The sequence below is a fragment of the Cydia fagiglandana genome, chromosome 7 (assembly GCF_963556715.1).
Source record: "Cydia fagiglandana chromosome 7, ilCydFagi1.1, whole genome shotgun sequence".
NCBI lineage: Eukaryota > Metazoa > Arthropoda > Insecta > Lepidoptera > Tortricidae > Cydia > Cydia fagiglandana.
The window spans coordinates 4,350,811-4,368,883 of NC_085938.1; the positions used below are offsets into that span (position 1 = coordinate 4,350,811).

Genomic DNA, 18,073 nt, shown 5'->3' on the forward strand with positions numbered 1-18,073 from the left:
TCCCATACAATATACCTATTGGATCTATGCCATATTAGTAAACGATGTATGCCATATTTGTAAGTGAAAAAACTCTGACCCTGAATTATCTGATTAGAAAACATGTTTATAAGACAATAAATTGATCTCATCACTTGAAATAAAAACAATTTCTAACGAGGAATTAATATTGATTTGTTTTCTTAAAATACTAATGTTTATGTAGTTGAAATGCAAATATTAAAGTGTGTTATCAATAATAATTTACATGATTAGTAGGTACTTTTAGGGTTCCGTAACTCAAAAAGAAAAAACAGAACCCTTATAGGATCACTCGTGTGTCTGTCTATCCGTCTGTCACAGCCAATTTGCTCCAAAACTACTGGACCAATTAAGTTGAAATTTGGTACACATATGGAAGTCTGCTACCCAAAGACGGACATCTAATATAAACAAATGAATTTTAAGTATAGGGGGCTATTTTAAGGGGAATATGAGAAAATTAGAAAACCAAGTTTTGCAAACCATGTCGTGTTACATATTAAAAGGGCTTATTATGAGGATCTCAAATATATTTTCTTTTTATAATTTTATATGAAACAGTTTAGAAATTATTTAAGAAAATAGGCAAAAAATGACCGCCCCCCCCTATCTCCGATAATATTAGGTCTAAAATTTTGAAAAAAAAAATACAAAACCTTCTACCTCTAGATGACAGGAAAACCTATTAGAAATCTAGAGTCAAGCGTGAGTCGGACTTAAGAAAAAAAACGCGGTTGGGCTGTTTTAGGGACACAACCGTAATGGTTTACGTGAAAGTAGCTGTGGACAGCTTTTTCGAAAGCCGATGGCCGAGCTACGCGTAGGGCCGTAGGCCCAAGCATCCCTTAAAGGCTTTTTAAAACGCACGGCCAAAGGCCGAGTTGCGGGAGGTTAGTGCTCAAACACAGAACAATTATAGTTCAATTGTCTGAATGCGAAGGTCGAAAGCCCTGAAGGCCCGGAGCCTCAAACAAGTGCATGCTCCCCTGAAAGGAGATTGTCGATTTTGTTCTATCGAGATTATGTCTCTCGTCTCGTCTCGTCTATCTTTTGCTAAGCGATTGGGCCCAATACCTACAGATTACTGGAAAAACGCGTAAGAAGTCTGCAACTAAGCGTGAGCCGGTCTTGATAATAAAAATTGTGGATAAGCTCTGTCAGGGCCACAACCGCAATTGTTTACGTGAAACGTGGTGCGGACAGCTAGTGCGAAGGTTGATGGCCAAGCTCTGCGTTGGGCCGAAGGCCTGACGCATCCGAGAGAGGTGCACCTCCACGCAAGGTCGAAGCATGACCTTTAGGAGGTTAGTGCTCAAACAGAACAAATAATTGTTTTAAGTACGAGTAGCTAAGTGAGAAGGCTGAACTGCCGTATATCGCGACCATCGAATTTCGCAAATTGCGGGGATTTTTCTTTTACACCAATGAAACCGTAGGTAATTAGAGTGACAGAGAGAAATGCCAGTGCAACTTCGAGCTTCGATTTCCGCGGTTATAGCCCTGTTATCTTGAATTAACAGAGATACGCCTAACAATGAAAAAAATGTAGGCACTATGCTTAACATAATACTTGAACAAAAAAAAATGGGTGACTAACTATCCTAAGATAGCCAGCTGTGTGTGGACAAATTGAATAAACAGTTGAATGTACTTAAGAACTTCGCTTTGCTCGCTCGTTCAAAAATGTGTGCAGTACGGAACCCTTGGGACGCGAGTTCGACTCGCACTTGACCGGTTTTTGTTTTGATTTGATAATTTTGATATGTCATATTATATTAAATTACAGCCTACTGTGTCTTGTTACTTTTGACCCACAACGTGTTACTTTCTGCACGCCAACGGGGTCATTAGTAACAAAAGACGGTTTTTTTAAAACAAAATACACAATTAGATCTTTTTGTGAAATTCTTAGTATTAAATTTGATCTGTATAATAATCCAATATTACTATGGAATAATATTAACTTCAATAAATTGCTCTGATAATTAGCTTAAGATAATATATTATTATGTAAAACGTTCATAAGTGCTTGTTACTAGGCCTACATGAATAAAGTATTTTTGACTTTGACTTTGACTTTGACTATAATGTTAGTCAAGACGTTAATGTACAGAACATGCACTGACGTTATATATGACTACATTAACTCATCAAAATAATAAGGGTTAACCAGAAACTAAGGTCAAAGTACAAAGTGTTACGTTTCTCCCCACTCTACCCTACGCATCCAAAATTACTGTCCACCTATGTTCATCACTATATTTTTTGCAAATAAATATATGGTTATCTTTATCAATAAATTAAGTCCTGGCAGGGTGGAAATTTCATTTTGGCGGATTCTATCTATCTGCATCTGACTGTACCTACAGCTATTACGGCAATTTTTTGGTAAACTTACAGTTATATGTTCAGACTCTGAATCTCTATAGTTATTTAAGACGAAAATATTTAAGATATATGGACATACCTCTGGTCCTTGAACTACGTCCAAAGAGAGGTATGGGAATGGGAACTGAGAATGACATCTCGCTTTGTATGGTAGGGCACAGCACAGCGGATGTCATTCCAGATCTAGAGCAGAGCTCAACCTTACAGAAATCTGCAGCCAAATAACACTAGCACTAGACCCTACTCATAGTGACCTTTCTGCCGGTGAGTATGATTGGCAGTTATCAACGAGGGGTGCGGAGTGTTAGACTCGGCAACGCGCATGGAGTCGCAGGCGTCCAAAGGCTTCGAAGATTGCTTATCATCAGACGGGCCGTATGTTTGTTTGTCAGCGACGAGGTATAAAAAATAAAATTAAATATGCACAGAATATCATTGAATTAAAAACTTTGTTTTATTTTATAGTAAATTAGTATAACACTCGATACATAGGCAATCACAATCCGCCGCAGCGGTTTTGGGCTGTAAGCCTCGTAGGCCAGTAGGTATATCTCGGCCTCACAAGCCGCAAAAACTCGCTAGGACTGAGGCTAGACCATAGCCGTTTATTTATTCTTGATTTCATGAAGGTTTGCAGAACAGCACGTAACCGCATTATACATCTATCTTAGACGGACCTCACAGCGACAAAATAGGTGTGCACTGCACGATTTTCAAGTAGTACATGAAATATTTACATAATGTTCCGTATTAATAGGTAATATTTGAAGATCAAAAGTTCTCTAACATAAATACAAGATCACAACATTGTCATCACAGTTCATTGACGTTGACGTACAAAAGTACGTCAAATAGGTTTGCAATATTAATACCAGCATAATGAAAATTAATTCCAATCAGTAAGTATGAGTCTTCAAACTTTTTTCATTCTAAACCGGGTTTCAAGGAGCAAATTACTTAAATGATATTGGAATCGTATTGTTTTAAGATAGTTTACTGCGTTTTTCAACCATTATGCCCCAACAAATCAAATCTAAGATGAGACTCGAGCTCCATGTGATGATAATTATTTACCCTGTTTTTTTAAATACTATTTGTCTACTGGTATACTTTTTCGTATATGTATATGATTTAATGTCAAAATAAATGCCAAAACCAACTGTCATTTTAATTAAATTCGCGATACGTGTGCTTTGATCCGAGCCCAGCGGGCATCTGATCAAAGAAGTTGCGTGCACGGAACCGCTGATATCATATTTTCGACCTTATTTATTGAATGTGAAATTAAAAAAAAACGTAATCCTGGTAGTCGCTCAAGCATACAATTGCGCGTCATTAGAAGCAGTTTTCATATTTTTATCTTTTGTGCATAAATTGTTACGAATCTTTAAAGTCCGTTTTAGACCTATGTTCGTGATCGATTTCTATCGAGCAAAAGTCAAAAATTTAGGATTCTAATCCCTGTAGTCACTAGAAAAAGCCCTCAAGTTTGCTAATTGAACGTATGGCAGCCGTATTGTGATCCAAAAAACAGCTACGGCTTTTAAAAAACTCCGTTTTCTGAACTCACTGCACCTTAATAGAAAACTAATTTCTTCTTTTATTTTTATTATCAATATTTAAAGAAAAATCATGTAGTCACTGCCCGTTACCAGCGGTCCTACCGTTGTGCATACGTAGCCACTATCTTACTAGCCATAAGTACATACAAGTTTTAAGAGAACAAGATACAAGTATATTTAACCATGTAACCTTTCATGAAACCTTTACCATAACTATGGCAGCTTTGGACCGAAACCCGAATCGGATTTCGTTCTGCTAAGGCAGCGGTCGGCAACAAGCGGCCCGCGAACCTCTCACTTGCGGCCCGCGAGCCTCCCTGGCTATTTTGTATGTAATATTGATGAACAATAATGTCTGATAAAGTCATAAATATTGACAAAGTGCGACCCGATACTAGTTGTTTGGCCCTTGGCTGCTTGAAGTTTGGCAACCGCTGCTAAGGGAATCTTAATCCTTCATCAAATCAGGCAAGATGCAAGCGTTCATAAACTAGTACACACTTTCATACTTTTAAACCACGAGCCAGCGAAGTATCTTAATAAACTTCATCGTAGCTGAGCTCAATTTAGAAACTGGCTCCGAAAATACCTCATAATCTTTTACGAGCTGATTATTTTTCATCGCATTATTCCGACGTACCTACGTGCGAATCACAACGTTATTATAAGAAAATACTTTATTATTCTGAGCTCGTATTTCTTTGATAATATCATTAAGCTATTCATGACGGAATTTTCCAAATAGACCTCGATGTCGTTTCTGTTTAGGTCACTGGTCTCCCTTGTGATTCAACCGGGTTATAATCATTATGGCATCTTTACGTAATTTTAGGTCAATGCATTTGTTATTGTGAAAGATAAATAAGACAAGGGAACAATTTTATTGTGCATTTTAGGTTTATAGAACTTTATTTTTTCCCAAAGAAATTATACATTTCACTTAGTTATGAGAAACTTAACTACAACAGAACTAAATATAAATAATTATATTTTAGACCTATGTTCGTAATTTTTTTTCTATTGAGCGAAAGTAAAAAACTCAGGATGCGAATTCCTCAAGAAAGGTCTCACGATTGCCAATTGCACAAAAAAGGAAAATAAATCAATTTGTGGCTACAAAAAGGGCTATGATTTTTTTTAAACTCGGTTTTCTTAACCTACTGCACCTAAAGTATTTTTCACCACACCAGCTCGGAAAGACTTACTTTGCACTTTAAAAACTGATAGCAAAGTTGCATTTTATTCACATGGGAGACAAAGTAATCAAATGCAAATTTTGAGTTGGTTTCTTATGTTTGCTGGTAGAAATGACTTTTAAATGATTTTGGATGATAAATATTTAATAACATTCATTTGGATTTGATTTGGTTTGATTTTGTTTGATATTTTACATTTAATATTTGCTTCAGGTTGGTGTGGTGAAAAGTATTTTAGTTAATTAAAAGCTGACTTAGGATAAATCCTTGAACCTTCATCTCTAAACCTCTACTTAGGTACAACTAAGTTTGCGGCAGAGACTGATGATTTCGAAACCAAAACGACTTATCTCAATATCAGTGTGATATTAATTTGGCCTTTTAACTTTGCGGCTGTAGCGATAAGCGTTACGCAAGTCTTAGCTCTAACAAAAACAGTCGTTTATAAGGTCATCTATTTACAGAAATGAGATTGAGATTAAATTAATAAGACAATGCGGTCTCGCTTGGGGCGTTCCTGATTATTTTTCATATCCATCCCCGGACATTTTCGAGGTCTTTTTAAAATGTCATGCAGTTTTTTGCGGTTTAAAGTACTGGAGGCCAATTCTGATTAAATAATTTGTGTTAACTATGTTTTGATATTAGACTTTCTTGGATGTACGGCCGAATTCACGCGGATATGGGACGTACCTACCTAAATCGGCTCCGGTGATGGACTCAATAGATAAGGGACCTACGTACCTAAATCGACAACTGGTAATGGACTCAATATACGATTTACCTACCTAAATCGGTTACTAGTGATGATTATAATGTTAGTAACATAATAAATTAATATAATTATAATAAAATCTAAAAACTCAAAGTCACTCAACGAGCTATGCTATGGAGAGGGCTATGCTGGGAGTTTCTCTGCGTGATCGAATCAGAAATGAGGAGATCCGTAGATGAAGTAAAGTCACCGACATAGCCCACCGGATTAGCAAGCTGAAGTGGCAAAGGGCAGGCCACATTGCGCGCAGAGAAGATGGCTGATGGGGTCGAAAAGTGCTCGAGTGGAGACCACGGACTAGCAAAGGATGCGGGTCGCTTCCAACCGGTACGAATGGAGGTCCAAGGGGGAGGCCTATGTTCAGCAGTGGACGTCTTATGGCTGAGATGATGATGATGATAATAAAATCTCTAGGCACGCTAGTATCGGCAAACATCCCAGAGGCGCTACAGGGTCGAGTAAGCCCAAACAGCATTCTGAAAATGTTATTATAGTGGATACGCAGGGTAAGGTTAGACCATCGAAAAATGGGAAATAAAAAATACCAAAGTCGAATTTAAAAGCAATCCCCGTGAAGCCCATTATTGCCAGATGGTTACCGCATAATAGCTTAATTCGACGCTTGCAAACGTTTTTCCATTAAATCTATCGTATTGCGAATAACACGGCCGTTACGGCCCAAATCTAATAAACACGCAATAACGCTGAGCGCCAATGAAGGTGTTGCACGGATTACTTGCTGCTAGATGGAGCACATCGACTCGTGTTCACGAGGTGTCACTCGCAACCAGAGACCGGAATTGTCGTGCTAACAACATATGCAGTAATCGCAGTTGAAAAGTCATGGAATTGTTTATCTTGTTCTCTTTGAATAAGTTCTTTATTTAAACGATGTTTTTCATGCAAGTACTGCATGTACGATAAGCAGGGCAGAATTATCGAGGCACTTTAGAGTTTATAGAGAAAGTAATGGAACATTTGTTAGCACTATAACAGACTTTAAACATGAATATATAAAAAAACTGAAACTCATTAAATGTGAAATTGTTTACTATTAACATTTCAGTTTTTTTTTTGCATGTCTTATATTTCAACTACTCAAAATATATATGGAAAAGCTCGCTCATTAGTAATAAGACAGCCCGTTGTTTACCACTTCTTTTTATCTTCTTTAATAATGTTGTGTTGTGTTGTGTTCTGTATTGTATCGATATATGTATATCGGAAGTTGAGTAACGAGAAGTCACTATGACAATTCAAAAGTGCCACGAAAGTTCAGGTCTCTTATTTATTTATTATGTACATATTTATTTAAACTTGATTGCACAAAATATATACAACAATGTACAAATGGCGGACTTAATGCCAAATGGCATTCTCTACCAGTCAACCATAGGGCCAAACAGAGATACCTACAATTGGTGCAGGAAAATTGGTCTCTTGTCACAATAAATTTCCGCAATACTTTACGGAAACTTTCCGCAACTTGCACATCTGTTTTGCGGAGTCTATAAGATGTAGTCGACATGTTGCGGTAATCGTTTCAATCGTATTGGCATCGATCCTGGACCGTTGTAATATTGGATTCTCGAATAGGTTTGCGGGTTAAGAAAATATATTCTATCCAAATTCGGGTTCAAATTACCTGTAGCGACTATGATTGTCCGTTTTTACCACTGAAATGGAGACGGTGTGTGCTATGGAGTGCTCCCGGTACTGGTTTTCTATACAAATACAGTACCGGAATCGGGAATTCCCGGTTCTAGCCATACAAACTCAGTACCGGGAGCATTCCCTATGTGCGTTTGTGGTGAGAGGCTGTTTGTTTGTGTGTTTGTTTGTAAGGTTCATTGGGATAATTTCGGAAGCAGTATAATTTTGAATATGGCAAATATTGAAGTAGAAGCACTTTCTACTGTAGCAACCATAAAGGGGCCCACTGATTAACAGTCCGCCGGACACTATCGGCCTATCACTTGTTCAGAACTGTCAAAATTTTGTTCTTAGGTATAGGTACTGAGAGGCCGATACCATCCGGCGGACTGTTAATCAGTGGGCCCCTTAAGTAAGTCTTGGTACTCGTAAGCGTTGCAGTAGTTACGTGTTGCTAAAGCATGAAGTGTTTTTATATTATATTTGATATTTGTCTCTTTCAAAACTACCCCGATTTCGAAGTTACCCTAATGCACCTTACATCGATTTAGCTGCGGGTTTCTGCAAAGTATTAGGTAATACGCCATCGATGATTCTCAAACTGGTTTTTAATTAAACAAAAGTTATTATAATATTTTTGTAGAGCTTTGCATTTTAAATTTGGAATTTAAAATTTAAGTTAAGATCTCAGAGGATCTAAAGTGGGAAGAGCACATCTCTACAATGGTAAAGAAAGCCAGAAGCCTGATTTACCTCATTAGAAAAGCTTTCAAAACCTTGACACCAGAAATGATGTTAAAAATTTACAAAACCTATGTCAGACCCATACTGGAATATGCTTTTCAAGCCTGGAGTCCTTACTTTGCCAAGGACATAGATATGCTGGAGAAGGTTCAACGGAGTTTCGCAAAACTACCAAGGCAACTTAAGAACAAGCCGTATGAGGAGAGACTGAAGGAACTGAAGCTCACTACTCTTAAGCACCGCAGAGAACGTGGAGACCTAATAGAAACATACAAAATACTGTCTGGGCACTATGACCTCAAGGATTTTCATGAGATGTTCAAGCGCAACAACAACACCCGTCTGAGAGGTCATCACTTAAAGTTAGAAAGGCATAGGTCCCACAGTAACCCATACAAACACTTTCTGAGCAACCGAGTAGTGAGGGCTTGGAACAAACTCCCCGAAGATGTGGTTTCAGCACAAAATGTGAACCAATTTAAAAATAAATTAGACAGACACATCAATACATCTACTTGTCATCGATAACTATTAATGATTACTGGATACAGGCAATATCAGTTGTCACAACTGCCTGCCTGCTTACACAATAATAATAATAATAAAATGTATTGATTAGAACTTTTTGGACACTTTACCCATGGGATGAATTTAAACAAAATATAAATACCTAATATTGTTTTCGGTTACCGCGATAGTTCAGTCAGATTTCTATTAGTTAATCTAGTTCTTTGTTCGTAGATCAACCAGTTAAACTGCCCATATGACCCGTGCTTTTGAATCGCAGACACAATTTGGTTGTCATTGCCCATCGGACCCACAAAAAGTCCCCATAACACTTAGGGACACCATAGCCATAGCCGACCTTATTTGTAACGGACTGCCGTAAATGTGGGATCCTAAATTACCTTGATTGTGTCAATTTTGTAAGGTCGTGGTCCCCTGATTGATGTCATCGCTGTGTGTAGCGTTATACGGCCCCGACACTATCATGGATACTGACATTACTTTGACGGAATGACGTTTTTAGTGATAGTGTAGGGAGTGTCATGAAGGAATGACGGCAAGTAATGAAGCTTATTTTAATAATTTCCGTCAGTATTGGAGTTATGTCAAAGTAATGATACTAGAAATGACATTATACTGACAGTGAATTGGTTAGAATGATGGAATCAGAAATGACAGAAAGAATGATGGACGATAATGAAGTTATTAAACATTTTTAATATTTTTGAAGAAATGTCAAAATAATGACATTATACTGATAGTGAGTGGAGCGCATCACTCTAATCCCTCATTCCGTCATTTAAAGTACTTTAGAAGAAGGTTTTATACTAACAAGAGTCATTACTGGCATTTAAATCAATAAGTGAAGTATACCTACTCTATTATCATTGCTCTAAAGTTTATTTTCACTTGACTCTTAAGAAAAAAGGAAAACATGCAGAATACGATGCACAAAGAAAATCTCTGTCCCTTTCTAAAAGTTTCCATACAAAAAAATAAAAATTAAAAACCTTTTATTTTATGTTGTTTACAACAATTTAATTATATTTTTACCGGGAAACGCGAAAATCTAAATTTAGTTATCTGCCTCTTTATCGTTCGAATATGCAAAAGTGAGGATGATGATGATGAAAAGTGATAGAGAGGTTAGATAACGAAATTTCGTGTTTCGCGGTAGACCCCAGATTGTGATGGATTGTGGTAGCGGCGCCCCCTACGCAGAGTTTCGAGTAATATTCCCTATTCAGGGAAATATCTAGACACGCGGCAGCGTGTCAAGCCAAGTTCAAGCAAAGGAACTGGCTAGCCAGCGCCGAGTGTAATATTACACGAACCACTTGGTGCCACTTTTGACCCTTCTATAACTCAAAACATCTTTGACGTAAACACATAAAACTACGTGTGTTTAATTATATCCATAAGGATATCTAGAAGCCCAAATTTCATGAAGCTAGCTCAAACGGTTATAAAGGTATGAAGGTCAAAAAGTCGTAAATTTTAAGACTGACTTATGACTTATAGTACCTAAACCTAACCTACTTCCAGATGACCTAGAAGGATGAAATTTGGAATCCAGCTTGGTTATTGTGTGTAACCGTAGGAAAAAATCTAAAAATAAAATAAAGTTAAAAAATAGAGGGGGTCCCCATACAAAAAAACCACTTTTTATTGGGACTGACATATAAGTACCTAAACCTAACCTACTTCCAGATGACCTAGAAGGATGAAATTTGGAATCCAGCTCGGTTATTGTGTGTAACCATAGGAAAAAATCTAAAAATAAAATAAAGTTTAAAAATAGGGGGGGTCCCCATACAAAAAATACATTTTTTATTGGGACTGACATATAAGTACCTAAACCTAACCTACTTCCAGATGACCTAGAAGGATGAAATTTGGAATCCAGCTCGGTTATTGTATGTAAGCGTAGGAAAAAATCTAAAAATAAAAAAAAGTTAAAAAATAGGGGGGGTCCCCATACAAAAAAATATTTAATTACAAGCAGATATTTGAAACTACCCCAATATATGTATTATTATATTTGCTATATTAAAATAAAGTTTAGTTAGTCAAAAAATAAGTGGTGTCCCCATACAAAAAACTTGTAATACGCTCTAAACAACCGGCCAACGGTGTGTCGTCGGCGGCGCGCGGCACCACATAATTATACAAAGAACAGAAGTAAAAACCATACAGCGGAAACACAAGAAAAAACATTAAATCTCAATACCTGCCTAGTTTTCTTTACAAAAAGTATTGATATCCCACCAAAAACATAAATGTAAAAAAGGAGAGCCAAGTTCAATACAAAAATTATGCTTGGCTGTGGGGCTCGCCGCAAAAAGAATGGAGATCTAAATGAGTGCCACTGCCAAGTTCTATGCAAAATCCAAATATGTATTTATAGGAACAAAATAACATTATAAACAAGTATTAAACTCTATTTCTTTGCTTTATTGGATACCTATAACAATTGCTGTTATTTAAAAAAAATGTGTGATCTTAAAGTAGGTTAGATTTGGCTAGGCCAGGTTTTATCAGAATTACAATATATATAAAATGATTGATATAATGAAAACTGGCCAAGTCAAATCTAACCTACTTTAAGATCACACATTTTTTTAAATAACAGCAATTGTTATAGGTATCCAATAAAGCAAAGAAATAGAGTTTAATACTTGTTTATAATGTTATTTTGTTCCTATAAATACATATTTGGATTTTGCATAGAACTTGGCAGTGGCACTCATTTAGATCTCCATTCTTTTTGCGGCGAGCCCCACAGCCAAGCATAATTTTTGTATTGAACTTGGCTCTCCTTTTTTACATTTATGTTTTTGGTGGGATAATAATATTACGCAATACTCTGCGTAGGCGGCGCCTCTAGCACATACTGAGGGCTTACCGCGTAATTTCGTTTTCTGCCTCTTTATCACTCTTGCGTATTCGAGCGTTAGAGACTGATAACGAAATTTCGATTTTCGCATTTCGAAGTGACCCTCTGAATTTGCTAGTGGACCCTACGCCGACTTTTGCGTAATATTCCCTTTTGCGTTTTATTTCGTGCATAGAGTTCAATATATTTTTTAAAATATGGTCAACATCCCTATTTTGTATATTCTGTATATGGCCTTATATAATAACATGTTGTAAGTATGCATCTATCTTATAAGTAAACTCTCTGGTTTATGGCATTATTTATAAACGCGTTACTGACCTGAATTAGCTATGAATAGTTTTGATCTTCTCGTTTTGGTCTTTATCTCTCATTTTGACTTATGTATTTGTAAGAAGGATAAAACATATTAACTAAATCAGGCCTGTAAAGCTTAAAAAGTTTTATGACTAATTGAGAATGAATAGTTAGTGTTTATGGTTGAATGTTCCATATAAGACTATCCCGTTCGAACTTGCTTTATGACTCTTTTTTTATACCTCCTTACTTCGAACCTCCACAGATATTGTTTTTACTAAACGTCAGGTCAACCGCAGAAACCCCGACTAGTTTTAATCAGCAAAATCCTAACCACTTTTTTAATAATTAATATAATTATGTACAAGTATTAGTATTTCGGATACCCCAAAAACCTGTGTCTTAAAGTGGGCTGTAATGGTTTGTACAAAATAAAATGAAAGAACATGTACATTAAATTACAATGAAACTACACAATAAATTGAATATAAACCAATCCAGTACTTACGGTGCACGGAAATCTCAACGCTACGACTACACATATTTCGTCGGCTAGAAGACTGGCGTCAACTAACAAACAAGTTGTTGTGTTGCTGTTTGCGAGCGAGAAAATTCGAATATTGGCGAGAACTTTTAAATTTTAGCAGTGTTTTAAGCTGTTATTTTATATTTTAGCGCTTTGATTCACTTTACCGGATCCGAGACCGGATCCGGTGAATTTTGCCGGATCCGGTATCTTGAAAAATGTTCCAGATCCGGCCGGATTACCGGATCCGCCGGACCGGATTGCAATCCCTACATATCAGGTACCTTTTTTCTTAACCAAATTATACATTCTTACATAACAGAAGAATCCAGTAGGTACAGTCAGCGTCGTATAGTAGGTAGCATCCAAAGTATTCAAATAGTTCGGTACACCATATAATAGGTATGTATGGCGTACCGAACTATTTGAATAGGTACTTTGGATGCTACCTACTATATGATGCTGATTGTACTTTAAGAATAGTTTGATTCCCGGTTCGTGGTAAGAATAAAAAAAAATATTTGGATACATTTTTTAACTACCAATCTTTCACACAGTCATGGCGCACGCACGCACGAAAAGGTTGAAACAAATAAATATTCTTTTTAATTAACTATTTCTTTTTCTGCATTTTTCTGGCGCATCGGGCATAGAGTTGCCACAGTACATAGTATAATTACGGTACAGGTTAGAAATATTTGAATCGATGATTGAATAATGTCTTGGTTTTGTGTTCTTCAAAACGTACACTACGACATAACTAAGAACGGTTAGGAAAATAATAACTTAAAATTCCCCGTGAAAGGTAATGATGAAAATACTGATAGAAATACTGATAAGTGTGTGGGGAGATTTAGGAATGTCATGACCTGACTGGACCAAACGCTGGAGCGTTATGAAATTTCATGTCATTGCTAATGATAGTGTCGGGGCCGTATTAGGGTAACATTCCATTTCCAACGACAGCTGCATTACCATTCATTTTGCTATGGAAATTGACAATAACATCGATGCGTTCGTACTAGTAGTGCAGCTGCAGTCAGAAATGGAATGTTACCCTAAAGGTGACAGTCCATTTCCAACGACAGCTGCATTACCATTCATTTTACTATGGAAATGTCAATAACACCGACGCGTTCGTACTAGGAGTGCAGCTGCGCTCAGAAATGGAATGTTACCCTAAAGGTGACAGTCCATTTCCAACGACAGCAGCACTACCATTCATTTTACTATGGAAATTGGCAATAACACCGACGCGTTTCGTACTAGTAGTGCAGCTATACGGTCAGAAATGGAATGTTACCCTTAGATACATTGTATATAGCGTACCTAGGTACATAGGTCTCGTATAAGACATCAAAAACTGCAGACAGGTAGTACAATTTCGAAGAGAGATAACATTGAATGTGACTTTCTAAGTAATCAAGTAAAATCCTGTCATCACTTGAACCTTTGTAGGCTACTATATAGTCGCACCAATAAAAGTCTGCAGCGGATTTGATAGTCCACGAGTGGAAGTGTTATTTATACGTCATAATTTCATAAAAGTTTGACGTTTAAAATGACACTTGCACTTTGGGCTATCAAAATCGCTGCAGACTTTTTACGGTCTAACTCTACAAACTAAGCCTCTCAGGTTGTCATATGACCCATGCACGAATCGTACCCAGTATTTGCTTGTCATAGCCCATTCGACCCGCAAAACGTCCCAATAACACTTAGGGACAGGATTACACGAAACCGACCTTATTTGTGACGGACTCCCGTAACTGTGGGATAGTGGATCCTAATTTACCTAAGTTGTGACAATTTTGTAAGACATTATTGTAAGTACGCCATTTTATATCACGTCGGTAGCAAACAAGAATACCTACTGCCTGCCTTATAAGCGTGTGCGGGCTTTGTAGCCTATGGACGCCAGCTCATGGGGTCCTGTACAGTCCTTTCTCTCTCTCAGACACAGTCTCAGAAAACCTCGGCTGGGAGCTCATTCGGCAATCGGGGCGTCCGCGAAAGGAAATTCCTCTTAAACCGCGCAGCAGTGTGCGACCATTTAGGTTCTAGGGTGTGAGGATGAACACCCTGCCGACGGCGAGCGGTGCGGTGATAGAAAGCGGCTGTTGGCAACATGTCAAACAATTCTTTAGAGCACAGCCCATTGTACAAGCGGTAGTACAGTCGCCATCAGATATATCGGAGCGGCCAAGGTGTTCACAATATCTGAGCACGCGCTCTAACTCCCTGACAATAGAGGCGTGTTCAGATATTTGTGAGCACCTTGGCCGCTCCGATATATCTGATGGCGACTGTACCTACACACATTAAGGAGGCAGTCTCCCCTTAGACTTAAATATTATCAGTTCAAATTTTAATATGGTAAACGAAAAAAGTATTCTCAGGCAATAAAATAAACAGACCTTACAAACATAAATAATATTACCTATAAATAAAACAGAATTAAATAACTTACATATAAAGCATAAAAACTAGATATATTTAAAATTAAATAAAACTACTTAGTCTCAAAATAAATAACTGAAAACTATTCCCTTGCGGCATGGTGCCGTAGATACTGTCAGCATTTCCTCGCTGTCGCAATACTTTATATATAAATATTACATTTACGAATTGTGATTTGCTTTATTAATTCTCAGGGGAAGTTCCCTCGTCCATCCACACTGTAAATATTCTTGGCAGCATTATTATGCGCACATCGCTACCCTACACCACAGATTAACGTAGAATTATATTTATTTTCTTTACTCTGCACGCTAGTCAGTAGATTTGCTTTGAATGAGCCACACTAGGGTTCGTTGGTTGCCAAATCACCGCGCTATAGTAGTTTCGAATAGTTTATATAGTTTGTCGGAGTAAAAATGGCGTCTGAGCACGTAAATCGGGATTGTAAAATAGTCCTTAGGGTTTATTTTTATTTGGGAAAGGATTTTAGTAGACGTTTGTGGCAAATAATGTGACTCATATCCAAGACGCATCAAAATAAACGAGTCTTAAGCCAGTTCAGCACCCCTAGTGTAAGTTTCATTCTATAGCGTGACGAGCGTTCTCGTGTTTATTTTTCATTCTATAGGGTTTTTGGACCCGGGTATGTCCTTAAACTACGTCCAAACCAGCGGTGGTAGGTCCCGCAAGGGGCCGCCTGGTTTGCTACCACCCTCCCGCCGGAGTCAGGCGCCAAGCAGCCTTGCTGCGTTTCGTCTATGTGCGGGAGTACCAGTGCCTTTGGGGGATGATTGGCTGTCAGTTGTGTTGCATAATGCCGGTTTTTGGATTCTTGAGTGACGTCGGGCCGAGCGGCTCACGCTGGAGGGTAGCGGGATCCGAGGCACGGTCTTGCCGGTGGCCGACCGCAGGAAGTTGGGGGCCCAATTGTACGACAGCCACGTACGAGAGGCTGCCCCGCCACCTAGCGAAAAATCCTGGAATAGCTCCACCGTGCCAGATGGCGACTGGACGGGAGGACCCGGTGGGTTATTTCAGGGGGGCTCGGGCGTCCCCGCAGTCTCCAAGTGAGCTCCTCATTGTCCGGATTAGCTCAAGTGATCCAATTGGTAAACACAACACCTCGACAGGCATTTTTTTCACACATCCCACACTCCACAAACATGAAGTCGAAAAGGAAAAAGAATAGGGTTAAACACCGGCTGCACTTCCTCCCATTGAAAGTGCACCTCACCAACATCAGGGGGTTGCACTCAAATATCGATCCGGTCCACCACCATCTTGAAACCGAAAAACCGCACCTATTCTTTTTGACGGAGACGCAAATCAAAACCCCAGCGGACGCGTCGTACCTCAACTACCCAGGCTACTCACTGGAACATAAGTTCAGAGCACGTGCTGGGGTCTGTGTGTACGTCCGCGATGACATTTGCTGCAAGCGTCTCCGTTGCTTTGAGGCTGCCGGGTTTTCCATTTTGTGGATTATGGTTGACTCGGGCTCAGAGAAAACTCTGTATGCCTGTGTCTACCGATCGCACAGCGGAAACCAGGAGACAACTAGGCTCTTTGACCACCTTACTGAGATGGCAGATAAAGCCCAACAGCGGTACCCTGCGGCTCAACTCGTATTCCTTGGGGACTTTAACGCCCACCACGAGGAGTGGCTGTTCCCGTTCAAGAATACCTGCCACGCTGGGAGGGAAGCGCGCAAATTTGCTGTATCCCTAAACCTTACCCAGCTGGTAAATGTTGCGACGCGGATACCGGATGTTACTGACCATACACCCAATTGCCTTGACCTTCTGCTGACAACTGATCCAGACAGGCACTCGGTTTCGGTCTCAGCTCCGCTAGGATCGTCCGATCACTGTCTAGTGAAATCCGTGTCGATCCACTCTCCTCCTGATCTCTGCCCTAGGGGCACGAGGAGAGTATGGCGATACGAGTCAGCGGACTGGGATGAGATGCGGCATTTCTTTGCGTCTTTCCCCTGGCAGCAGGTCTGTTTTTCTTCGGGTGACCCCTCTTGTTCTGCTGAGGCTGTTGCTGATGTGATTCGGCAGGGAATGGAATATTTCATTCCGTTCTCCGACCTATCGCTCGATCACAAGACCCGAGCATGGTACAATTCGGACTGTGCTAGAGCCGAGGCCCTTAAGCAGTCTGCATACCAGGCTTGGGTATTAGCCCGCGATACCAAAGCTGGAGCACAGAGGGTTCGCGCGAGGAAAAAAGCCTTTAACTCAGCTGCCAAGTCCTGCAAACGGGTGCTTCAAAAGGCTCGATTCGACCACGTCAGTCGAATAGGGGCCAAACTCGCCTCCTACCCTCCTGGTAGCAAGCGGTTCTGGTCCCTGTCGAAAGCGGTCGAATCCAACTTCTGCCGACCCACATTGCCACCTCTGCAGAAACCTGATGGGACACTGGCCCACTCCGCGACAGAGAAAGCTAACTTGTTTGCTTCTCTGTTTGCGAGCAATTCACGTCTAGATGCAGGCTCAAAACTTCCACCTACGCTACCTCAATGCAGTTCCTCTATGCAGAGAATTGCTATACATCAAAAAGAGGTACGCCGAGCTCTGCAGAATCTTGACGTGAATAAGGCCAATGGACCAGACGGTATACCTGCACGTGTACTAAAGCAGTGTGCGCCTGAGTTGTCTCCTGTACTGACACGCCTGTACCGCCTCTCTCTCCAAACAAGAACGGTGCCGAAATCCTGGAAGCTTGCAAACGTGCAGCCAGTACCCAAGAAGGGTAGTCGTGCTGATCCCTGCAATTACCGACCAATCGCCATTACCTCCATGCTCTGTAAAGTCATGGAAAGGGTACTTAACGGCAAGCTGCTGGCATACCTCGAAGCAAATGATCTGCTCAGTGACCGTCAGTATGGCTTTCGCCGAGGTCGGTCTACTGGAGATCTTTTAGCGTATGTCACGCACTGCTGCGGCGAGGCCATCGAGAGGAACGGTGAAGCGTCGCAAATATAACAATATCTTCTAAGCGATCCTAAACTTAGACTCCCCTTCTTTCAAATTTGAACTTTAA

The 18,073-nt window shown here is 39.5% G+C and overlaps 1 protein-coding gene and 1 long non-coding RNA gene across 2 annotated transcripts in view; one reads left to right on the plus strand and one right to left on the minus strand.

Moving 5' to 3' along the window:
* The window catches only part of LOC134665749 (uncharacterized), a 249,205-nt gene extending 241,837 nt beyond the window's left edge, over positions 1 to 7,368 (minus strand). Inside the window, exon 1 of the long non-coding RNA XR_010098412.1 lies at positions 7,284 to 7,368. This is a non-coding gene — a long non-coding RNA (uncharacterized LOC134665749). The remainder of the gene's footprint in view (positions 1 to 7,283) is intronic.
* Positions 1 to 18,073, plus strand: part of LOC134665745 (uncharacterized) — a 286,311-nt gene that overhangs the window by 58,543 nt on the left and 209,695 nt on the right. The window lies entirely within an intron of this gene.